The sequence below is a fragment of the Dreissena polymorpha genome, chromosome 2 (genome assembly GCF_020536995.1).
Source record: "Dreissena polymorpha isolate Duluth1 chromosome 2, UMN_Dpol_1.0, whole genome shotgun sequence".
NCBI lineage: Eukaryota > Metazoa > Mollusca > Bivalvia > Myida > Dreissenidae > Dreissena > Dreissena polymorpha.
In genome coordinates, this window is record NC_068356.1 from 136,873,185 (window position 1) to 136,885,456 (window position 12,272).

The 12,272-nt window shown below is 34.1% G+C and overlaps 1 protein-coding gene across 1 annotated transcript in view; it reads right to left on the bottom strand.

The window, feature by feature from the left end:
* Positions 1-2,274: 2,274 nt before the first annotated feature.
* LOC127869128 (uncharacterized) overlaps positions 2,275-12,272 on the bottom strand; it is a 291,724-nt gene continuing 281,726 nt past the window's right edge. The window contains exons 17-21 of the mRNA XM_052411458.1: positions 5,880-6,041; positions 5,616-5,835; positions 5,484-5,571; positions 5,264-5,395; positions 2,275-5,041 (exon numbers count right to left, since the gene is read on the bottom strand). The gene's annotated coding sequence lies outside the window, so the exon portion shown is untranslated. The remainder of the gene's footprint in view (positions 5,042-5,263; positions 5,396-5,483; positions 5,572-5,615; positions 5,836-5,879; positions 6,042-12,272) is intronic.

Here is a 12,272-nt window from a genome sequence, read left to right on the forward strand (position 1 = left end):
AAATTAAACTTTCTCCCATGAAAGGTCACAGGGGCAGGTCGGACTATAAAGACCTCGTGAAGAGGCCAGTAGGACCTGTCAATAAACTCTGATTCACACTCTCAGTTCAATTCCCGTTTTTGGCAGCATGTGAGTTTGGTTGGTTGTCACCATACCGTACAGGTGGGGTTTCCTACTGCCCCCCTCAAAAAAACAAAGAAACAACAACAAAAAACACAAAAAAAACAACACAAAACCACACCAGAAAGGAAAAAATATTAATCCTGACTTATAAATAAAGATAAAATAGACGTTCTATGCTTTTAAAGTTAAAACAAAAGTTTAAGTACTGTTTTATTATTTTCCTTCGTGAGAACACATCATGTGTCCTCACATGATTTATTATGTATTTCTTCGTGATTAAAACATATGGTTTGTTGATTGTTGATTAAAGCCACACACTTTGCCTCTGACCATAAATGAAATTCTTGTTAATCAATACATATAGATGCAATTTGAAAATGTGCAAAATTGTCATTAAATCTAAAGCCTAGTTAGCAAGTTATTTATAATTTTTCAAACTGTACCGCTTTTAAAACCGAAAGTAGGATTTCTAGACGTATACGTCCATTTCGACAAACGCGATTATTTTTAAGTTTTAAAACGCAAAAAGACGGATTTCTACCTTGTAACCACCAGATATACTGTAATTGGCATAGATAAAATTAAATATATAGCCTAGTTAGCAAGTAATTTATTATTTTTCAAACGGTTCCGCTTTTAAAACAAACCGAAAGTAGGATTTCCAGACGTATACGTCCATTTCGACAAACGCGATTACTTTTAAGTTTTAAAACGCAACAAAATATGGATTTATACCTTGTAATCATCGGATATATTCTAATTGACATAGATAAAATTAAATATATAGCCTAGTTAGTAAGTAATTCATAACTTTTAAACGGTACCGCTTTTAAAACCAAAAGTAGGATTTCAAGACGTATACGTCCATTCCGACAAACACGATTATTTTTAAGGTTTTAAGCGCAAAAAAGACCGATTTCTACTTTGTAACCACCAGATATATTCTAATTGGCATAGATAAAATATGTTTCTTATTTATACTTACATTTACTGTGCCAAATAAGTTGTTTGGCTTTGAGACGCAGTTTTTTCCACATATTCAAATAACACTGTATCATCCGCGTCATGCGAAAATCGGTCTTATGGCATATGCGGCCAGAGTAGCTCAAGCCAAGCCTGTGCACTTTCCCATCAATTGCTACGCTTTCCGCTTTAAAAAAGGCACGCAAGGTTTGATAATAACTCCATAGTAGTTTATTCAGTATTCATATTCTTACAAGACTGTGCGATTGCGCAGGCCTGGCTGAAGCTACGTTGGGATCATATTGCATAAGATCAATTTTTGCATGACCCCTGTACAAATCTCATTGCGTCTTATAAATAGAACATCTAAGCACAATACTTTCCGATAGAAAAGTAAAATTCACCTTGTGTTGTTTATAGCAAACTGGCAAATGTCCGTAGACTATTTTGACTTGCATACGTCACACATGTATGGTTAGATAATTAAACGATTTTCCTTCTACATGTATCATGGGCACTCTAGTATTAGGTAGTTCTGTCTCACAATACAAGACAAATGGCATTTACCGATAGGTTTTCCTAAATGTCTTTCCCTAAAATGTGTGTTATTTGATATATTGAAAACAATACTGTGTTATCAACAGAGAGTAGTCTGCATTTGCAAATTTTGCTTTGACCAATAGCATGCAGCTATTCTGGCGACATGACTTCGTCAGCATCAAATTGCATCACATAAGTTATCAAATTTTAGGATTTACCAGCATGATTTAGTAAAATTATTATGTATGACGACGTCTCAATAACGTCTCTGTCACCATGATGAAAAGTGTGCAAACGTCTTAGTGGTGTCTTTCCTTAAAGCGATATCCTTAACGTTACGTCAAGTTTATACTGAATGCAAAGACGATGGTTTGCTCAAGTCTTAATCCAGTCATTGATACCATTTTCACATTAGAGACCCCTGTGACATTGACACTTTACCTGAGAAATCCAAAATCAAACGATATTAAATCTCCGCAAACGCCAATCACAATGTGACATTTGAAAGCTCTTAACGGAATAGTTTTTAAGATATTGACTGTAAACCAATGTCGACCAAAGTATGACGGCAATCTAATGGACGGATAGGCCAAATCAATATGTGTCCCCTAGTTTCAATAGGGGAGCCAATATAGTACTAATACAACGGTTCATAGTATTTTTATTTGAACTCGCAACACTTTTCCACAGTACAATACTATTCCCATTTACAGTAAATGAGATAACTTGTAGTTATCTACTTTAAATAGTGTGCAGGAACAGACTTGGATCAGCAAAACACATCACTGACATAAACATGTATATCTCTTTAAGTCACATAAACTATATTATTTCCATAACAAATTCAATGTTTAAGCAATATCTTGTACACAAAATAAATGCAACATTTTGCACATAGGGACCCTTATAACCATACCATTTCTAAAAGATAATTCCGATCCAAATTAATTAAAAAAGATAGTTCATGCATATCGAATGCATGACATATCTTGCGTGCAGTTCTGTCTTACATTGTTCAACATACATCTTTTCACAGCTACTCTGCAGTAAAATGTTTTCTGCCATCTTTCAAGATGCCAACATTAAGTTTCTAAACCTTCAAGCAGACAATGTTTTCCCTACCGCACATTAAAAGAAATATTCACAAATAAAGTCATGGGAATTCAAGTGCCCACATAGAAAATCAATAAATGGTGTTGATTTATTTAGAGAGCAAAGCATTGCACAACCGAAATATTTAGTATACGTTAACTTCTACGGACTAAACACTGGTTAGTAATGATGGATAAAACAACATGAGTTGTGTAATGTGCTTTGTCTAAACCATACACTGCATGTAGGCGAGAATATAAACACTTCAATTAGCTAGACGATGCAAATGTATGAAACTTAATTTAACAGATAACCTGGTTATAGTTTAGATAAATATTTTAACATTATTAAAATACTATTTGCAGTAATTTAACTTTAAGGACTATATAGACATAAGTCAGACATATGCACACACAACTGTGCAATAAATAAGAGAGTCTTTAATCAATATGAGGTACACAATCAATTTATATAAAGCATTTAATAAGTTTTTATAAAGTATATATAAACCCTATATTAACGAATGCAAAATGTTCATTTGGAATAGATGAAAATATTTATACATTATTGTAAAAATTGCATCTCAAAGTATCAATTAAGTTCAACACAAATATGCTTGTATGGTAACAATTGTTTGATATGCATTCAAATTAACGAATAATGTAATTTTATTTTCTATGTATCAATATGATTTATTTGAAACATTTCATACAATTAACAAACATCAAGCTATTTTCAGCTGTTAAGCAACAGAACAACAATGTTTCATGCATTCAATTACAGTTCATTATGAACAATCACATTTTTAAGGAAATATGGTCTGATGATCGAGTGAAACAAATTGTTACACAACTAGTAAACTGCCGCTATCATCAGCCATAAATCAATTAATATCATGTTAAATATAAATACAAGTACAATATAATTGCTACAATATACACATGTCTTTAACAGACATTTTGAGCAGAACATTTACTTTATCGTCGCAATTGCAAAACTGTAAGCATTGTATGGAAAACTAAATTTTATGATTTCAAATAAATGCCATTATATTTTTATTACACATATTTTTTAACAATGAGTATCATATTGTACCATAACTATTAATTCATTGAACAGACGTATATTAGTTAAGTAAGTATTCCACAAAACCCCAATACAAACAGATGGCTGAGTATTAAGTGTGTCATATTTTTTAAAGCTTTATTAAGCCACTTATGTTGAGAGATGAACAGAATCATTATCTTACAAGGGATACCACTTTTTTTCAAGCAAAAACATCCCTTATCTTGCGTACAAATATTCATCATTCTCGCTTGATTTGAAATTGACCGATTTCCAAGTTGAATATATTAATTTTTCTTAAGATAATGCAAAATAAAGTTAAACCAATCTTTCGATAGTTGCTTGACTTTATTTAGTGAAAGGCATTACATATACTAGTAACAAGATGTTCCTATTGCCTAAAGCATATTAGCCTCTTCAGAATGTGTTGTTCTGTATCATTAAGAAAGTTTTAAATGAGCATTCCCACAAGCAATGTTTTTTTTATTATCTGGCACCTAAAAGATGTACATGATGAAAATTGTTTGTATAAATACATGTTAACAGCGAAAATCAAAATGGCAACAATAAACGCATTATTTTCATTAACAATACAATCATTTCGCAATCGCTCTATATACAAATGACAAATGAAGTGACCGATATACACATTGATCAAGGATTCTTGGTCAGGTTAATCTGGTCGTCTATACGCAAACATATAAAGCATAATTAACTTTACAAAAACAAAAAATAATTATCATAACTTCAGACATTATTTCCACATCCTATATTTTCGTTTTTAAATGCTCAGTTTTAAAACATATAAAGCATTTTAAGCAACAAAAAAGTCATTCTTAAATCATGTTCAAGCAAATTAATAAATAACTGGTAGTAAATACAGAATAGACAATTTAAAGAAGATTAAATGATTTTGTCTAAAATTAATCAATATTGTCTTGAAATACTAAGATAATAAACAAGATGCTTGACAAAAACACCTGACACTAATGGGCACACTTAAGAGTATCAAAGCCTTAGCATTAAAATTATCCACCTGTCTAAACAATGTGTGTAACTACCACCTCTATATTACATGTAAAGTCAATTCATTAATTTTCCACCTGTCCCTATTTCAAAGATGAGACCTTCAATTGTACATGTTCACACCGGAACGGGGTATGTAGATACTTTCAATTGTACATGTTCACACCAGACATGGGGTATGTAGAGACCTTCAATTGTACATGTTCACACCGGACATGGGGTACGTAGAGACCTTCAATTGTACATGTTCACACCAGATATGGGGTATGTACAGACCTTTAATTGTATATGTTCACACCTGACATGAGGTATATAGAGAGACATTCAATTGTACATGTTCACACAGGCCATGGGGTATGTAGAGATCTTCAGTTGTACATGTTCACACCAGACATGGGGTATGTAGAGACTTTCAATTGTACATGTTCACACCAGACATGGAGTATGCAGAGACCTTCAATTGTACATGTTCACACCCGACATGGGGTATGCAGAGACCTGCAATTGTACATGTTCACACCAGACATGGGGTATGTAGAGACCTTCAATTGTACATGTTCACACCAGACATGGGGTATGTAGAAACCTTCAATTGTACATGTTCACACCAGACATGGGGTATGTAGAGATCTTCAACTGTACATGTTCACACCCGACATTGGGTATGTAGAGACCTTCAATTGTACATGTTCACACCAGACATGGGGTATGCAGAGACCTTCAATTGTACATGTTCACACCAGACATGGGGTATGTAGAGACCTTCAGTTGTACATGTTCACACCCGACATGGGGTATGTAGAGACCTTCAATTGTACATGTTCACACCAAACATGGGGTATGTAGAGACCTTCAATTGTACATGTTCACACCAGACATGGGGTATGTAGAGACCTTCAATTGTACATGTTCACACCAGACATGGGGTATGTAGAGACCTTCAATTGTACATGTTCACACCAGACATGGGGTATGTAGAGACCTTCAATTGTACATGTTCACACCCGACATGGGGTATGTAGAGACCTTCAATTGTACATGTTCACATCAGACATGGGGTATGTAGAGACCTTCAATTGAACATGTTCACACCAGACACGGGGTATGTAGAGACTAGCACATCTTAAACAGCATTTATATCTCTGAGCTTCTTCGGTATGGGGTTAATATGATAACAACGGTAGCAACAGGCTGTCCTCCTGATTTGCTGGTTTAATTGTGTCAAGGGACCTCTGAAAAAAGAAAGATTCATAACAGTTAATGTCAGTTGTTCATTGTATGTGTGTTACCAATGATAAACAAGAACAAGAATAGCACTTTTATACATTGAGTTACATTAAAAGTTAATCATAACCACTTTATTACCAACTAACTATAAAGCTCACCATCAATCAGGAAATATGGGTTGATATTTGAGAAACATACATTTCTTCCATTGGAAAAATATAACCTAATCATTAATAACAATAAGAAAGGGCCAACAAGCCAATAGCAAATAAAACGTGTTGGAGAAGAGTTTTACTGAGATGTATGTGTGAGGTAAGCAAAAGGCAACCGATGCAACCACATTTTACTTTTGACTGAAAACTTCACTACTATGAAATAAATGAACCAATACTAGAGCTTTGACGAATACCCCCACATGCTGCATTGACACAGGTTATTTTGCATGTTGTCTTCACAAAAAAGCGCACACCATGCTCAATGTTTAAAATGCACTAAGTGACCCGGTGACCTAGTTTTTGACCCGGCAAGGCCCATGTTCGAACTTGAACTAAACATCATATAGCAACAACTTCTGACAAAGTTTGAAGAAGCTCTGATGAAAACTACTTGAACAACTAAAAACTAATAATAATGCCGTAATACAAGATCAAAAAAAAATATTAAAACACTGCCAAATTTTATGAAAATCTTTATAAAAAAGACACAATATAGATATAAACAATCATGAACGTTTCTATACCAATATCTGCAATAAAATAAACCCAGAACAAACGCAAAATGAACAAAAATACCTATCAGAGTATGAATACGCTAAAGCACTGCTAAACATGAAAAAACAATAAAAGTCCAGGATCAGATGGCATATCTGCAGAAATTTACAAAATATTTTGGAATTATATTAAGCAATATGTCGTTAATTCTCTAAACTATTCTTTAGACACCAATAATCTAACAGAATTGCAAAAACAAAGCATAATTACTTTACTACCTAAGACCGGAAAGGACACCCTTTTGAATGATAACTGGAGGCCCATCTCGCTTCTTAACGTTGAATACAAAATAGCTACAAAATCCATTGCCAATCGTATAAAACCTCATTTAAATGATATAACCAGTGTAAATCAAACAGGATTTATCAAAGGAAGATATAATGGCGAGAACGTTAGACTTTTGCATGGAATTATTGAACTAATGGATGAAAGTAACGAAAACAGTCTATTTTTTCAGATTTTAACAAAGCCTTCAACAGTATGGATCATGGATTTATCTTTAAATGCCTCGCCATTTTGGATTTAGTGAGCATACCTTATAGTGGGTAATGCTATTTTATAAAGCTGCAACATCACGCGTTACAAATAATGGTCATTTTTCAGATTTTTTCAGTATACAAAGAGGGGTCAGACAAGGATGTCCTTTATCTCCTTACCTTTTCATTATTTGCATTGACAGATGTCGATAGACATTGAACTTAACACACAAGTCAAATGAATAACAATTAATAATGTAGAATTAAAACAGTCGCTTTTTGCTGATGACGCCTCTTTCATACTTGATGGTTCTCGAACATCATTCGAAACATTAATAAAAATCATAGAAGCATTTGCAGTAATATCTGGTTTAACATTAAACAGGCATAAATGTAAAATCCTTAAGCTAGGAGCACTTAAAAATAGTCAAATTGAATTTTGCAAACACAAAGAATTTATCTGGAGCTCCAACCATGTTTCAACTTAAAGAATAGAATTTAGCAACGATCCCGTAGAAATGTCACTAAATATTCCGGGAAAAATTCATGCTTTTGAAACTTGTTTAAATCAATGGAAGCGTAGGAAACTATCTTTAATTGGAAAAATTACAGTGTTGAAAACTTGTGCAATACCCAAGCTTGTATATGCATTAACAGTTTTACCAAACCCATCTCAAGACATAATCTCAAATATAAATTTATGTGGTACGAAAAACCAGATCAAGTTGCCAGAAAGCGAATCACACAGGATTCTGCCGAAGGTGGTTTAAAAATGTTAGATATTGAAATATTCTTAAAATCCCTCAAACCCAGTTGGAAACAAGAGCACCGCCTTGCGGGTGCAGACCGCTCATCTATTTTCTTTTTAAAGGTGAAGGGACTCTCATTTTCAATCACAAAGGAGGGAGGGGTGGAGTGAAGAGGGGTGTACAGTGTGGGGGTGTGGACATTTATTACATTATCTTCCAAAAATGCGAAAAAAATGGGGGGGAAGCCGGTGAGGTGGGGGGGGGGGGTATAGTGTGAGGGTGTGGTGGTAATTTGTGAGATGATCTTAAAAAAAAAAAAAAAATAAAAAAAAAAAATAATAATTTAGGGGTGGGGGGGATTCGGGTGGGGGGAGGGGAGGTGTTGGGGGGATTCTTGGGTGCGATGGTAGGACGGTATTTCAAACATAAAATAATAAAAATAATAGTTGTGTCTTTTAACCGTTAAAAAAAAAATTGTGAGGGTGTGGTGGTCATTTGTGAGATGATCTTAAAAAAAAAAATAGGGGGGGGGGAGGGGGGGCACAGGGGATGGTTTGGGTGGAGTATATTGTGGTATGTCAGGTAAGAGTAGTTTTGTCAAAGTATCAATCAAATCTAATCATAAATAAAGAAGTTATGGCAATTTTAGCAAAATTTAATAATTTTACCTTGAGTCAAGGTCATTCAAAGGTCAAGGTAAAATTTAACTTGCCAGGTACAGTAACCTCATGATAGCATGAAAGTATTTGAAGTTTGAAAGCAATAGCCTTGATACTTAAGAAGTAAAGTGGATCGAAACACAAAATTTAACCATAAATTCAAAGTTACTAAGTCAAAAAAGGGCCATAATTCCGTAAAAATGACATCCAGAGTTATGCAACTTGTCCTTTTACTGTACCCTTATGATAGTTTACAAGTGTTCCAAGTATGAAAGCAATATCTATGATACTTTAGTGGTAAAGTGGACCAAACACAAAACTTAGCCAAATTTTCCATTTTCTAAGTATAAAGGGCCCATAATTACGTCCAAATGCCAGTCAGAGTTACATAACTTTGCCTGCACAGTCCCCTTATGATAGTTAATAAGTGTTGCAAGTATGAAAGCAATAGCTTTGATACTGTATGAATAAAGTGGACCTAAACACAAAACTTAGTCAAATTTTCAATTTTCTAAGTATAAAAAGGGCAGACAATTCTGTCAAAATGCCAGTCAGAGTTACATTACTTTGCCTGCACAGTCCCCTTATGATAGTTAGTTAGTGTTGCAAGTATGAAAGCAATAGCTTTGATACTTAAGGAATAAAATGGACCTAAACACAAAACTTAACCAAAATTTTCAATTTTCTAAGTATTAAAAGGGCACATAATTCTGTCAAAATGCATGCCAGAGTTATCTAACTTTGCCTGCCCAGTTACCTCATGATAGTAAGTAAGTGTACCAAGTTTGAATGCAATAGCATTGATACTTTCTGAAAAAGTGGACCTAAACGCATACTTAACCAAAATTTTCAATTTTCTAAGTATAAAAAGGGCACATAATTCAGTCAAAATGCATGCCAGAGTTATCTAACTTTGCCCGCCCAGTCCCCTCATGATAGTAAGTAAATGTACCAAGTTTGAATGCAATAGCATTGATACTTTTTGAAAAAAGTGGACCTAAACGCAAAACTTAACCGGACGCCGATGCCGATGCCAAGGTGATGACAATAGCTCTTTTTTTTTTCAAAAAAATCGATGAGCTAAAAAAGATATATATTTCAACCAGATTCAAAACTGATCAAATTATACACCAATATGCTAAATAGTTATGGTGGAACGTTGATTTTTAAATCAAACTATCATGAAAAGGAAGTTAAAGACCTTAACATAAAATCCGTATTCTTAAAAAACATTCTGAGTGGTTGGCTTAGCTTTGCGTTAGAAAAAGATGAAATATCTGTACAAAAACAACTTATCTGGAATAACTCATTTATAAAAAACGAAAATAAAACTTTCTTTATAAAAACATGGTACGAAAGAGGTATTCAATTTATTGAACATATATATGATTTCAGGAAAAGATCATTTTACAGTTTTCAAGAGATAATAAACCTTTATGAAATAGATAATGCAGACTTTATAAAATACCATCAAATTGTAAATAGCATACCTGTTGAATGGAATATAGCCTAAAAAAAAACGAAATTATTTATACCACACCGCAACAAGCTTAACGAAATAACAGAAAATACAAAAGCTTGCAAAATGGTATATAAAGCACTTATACTAAAACAAAAACCAGAAGTATTCAAACAATTTGATAAATGGAAAGAAACTCTGAATAATCAAAACATTAACCAAAGAACCATCTTCAACCAACCAATCAAACAAGGGCTGTTTGTAAAACATGCATGCCCCCCTATATGGGCTATAAGTTGTAGTAACAGCCATTGTGTGAATACGTTTTTTGTCACTGTGAACAACGGTGGTGGTGGTGGTGGTGGTGGTTGTGGTGGTGGTTGATACAATGCATTACAAAAATGCAGTTAGCCTTACATTTGGTAAAATTTAAATATATTACAAAGGAGGCAAATGCTGTAACAAAAAGAACATGCATAAACAGTAGTTGTTTCCCTTGTTTGAACCATGCTAAATCCTTAAAATGCCAATTTCTTGTAACTGTGACCTTCACCTGTGACCTTGACCTTTGACCTAGTGACCTCAAATTCAATAGGGGTCATCTGCGAGTCATGATCAATGTACCTATGAAGTTTCATGATCCTAGGCCGAAGCGTTCTTGAGTTATCATCTGACAACCACCTGGTGGACGGACCGACAGACCGACCGATCGACAGACCGACAGACATGAGCAAAGCAATATACCCCCTCTTCTTCGAAGGGGGGCATAAAGAACATGCATAAACGGTAGTTGTTTCCCTTGTTTGAACCATACTAAATCCTTAAAATGCCTATTTCCAGTAACTGTGACCTTCACCTGTGACCTTTGACCTAGTGACCTCAAAATCAATAGGGGTCATCTGCGAGTCATTATCAATGTACCTATGAAGTTTCATGATCCTAGGCCCAATCGTTCTTGAGTTATCATCTGACAACCACCTGGTGGACGGACCGACCGACCGACATGAGCAAAGCAATATACCCCCTCTTCTTCGAAGGGGGGCATAATTAACTATTGACACCAAACTTAGAAACTTCCAATATAAATACCTCATGCACATTTTACCAAACAATTCTTTCGTCCATAAATGCAATCTCGTTCCATCAACATTATGTGATTTTTATAATATGCACACAGAAACGAATTTTCACTTATTCTGGGATTGTCATCCTATTCAAAAGTTTTGGATGGATATAAAAAACTTTATTTACGACAAGTTAGAAACGTTAGAAAACTTGGAGCTAAATTATGCAACTATATCATTTTGTAATTTGACCCTAGCTGCAGATGCAAACAATTCACATGTCATTAACTTCATAATATAGTTGGCTAAATATTTTATCTTTAAAGGGGCCTTTTCACAGATTTTGGCATTTTTTAACTTATTCATTAAATGCTTTATATCGATAAATGTAAACATTGGATAGTAACAGCTCCAGTAAAAAATCAAGAATAAAATTTAAAAAAGGAAAAGAACATTGCCCGGTCGAGATTTCGAACCAGTGACCCCTGGAGTCTTGCCAGAGTCCTGAAGTAAAAACGCCTTAGCCTACTGAGCTATTCCGCCGAGTACACATATTTGACGTATTTTATACGTTATATAAGCAATCTTCGTAGTTTCACAAAATTTAACGACAAAAACAGAACTCTCTAAATTATTCAATCGTTTCGCGTTGCAACGCTTTATAATTTTTAGGTTTTAAAATCGTCAAAAGATGCATATAATGGCTATATTAGACCATGGTAAATGTTCAGTATTACTGTTTCCTCACAAATATCATAACTAAAACGAAAATTTGCGAATCTGAAACAACTTTTTTCAATTTTGTCAATTTACCAAAGCGTGAAAAGATCCCTTTAAATGCAAACAGCAGAAAACAACACCACTAGTAGAAACTTTTATACTATTTTTAATACTAGAATTTAACTCCAGGAATTAATCCCAACAACACAAAACAAACTACATATATTTAATACTCGCTGGGCATTTGTTATGCCCAATGTATACACCTACCCTAAAAACATCTTTAAACATACTCACTTACCTACCTTAAAGCAACAAAACACCCCTTTTTTGCTTTCT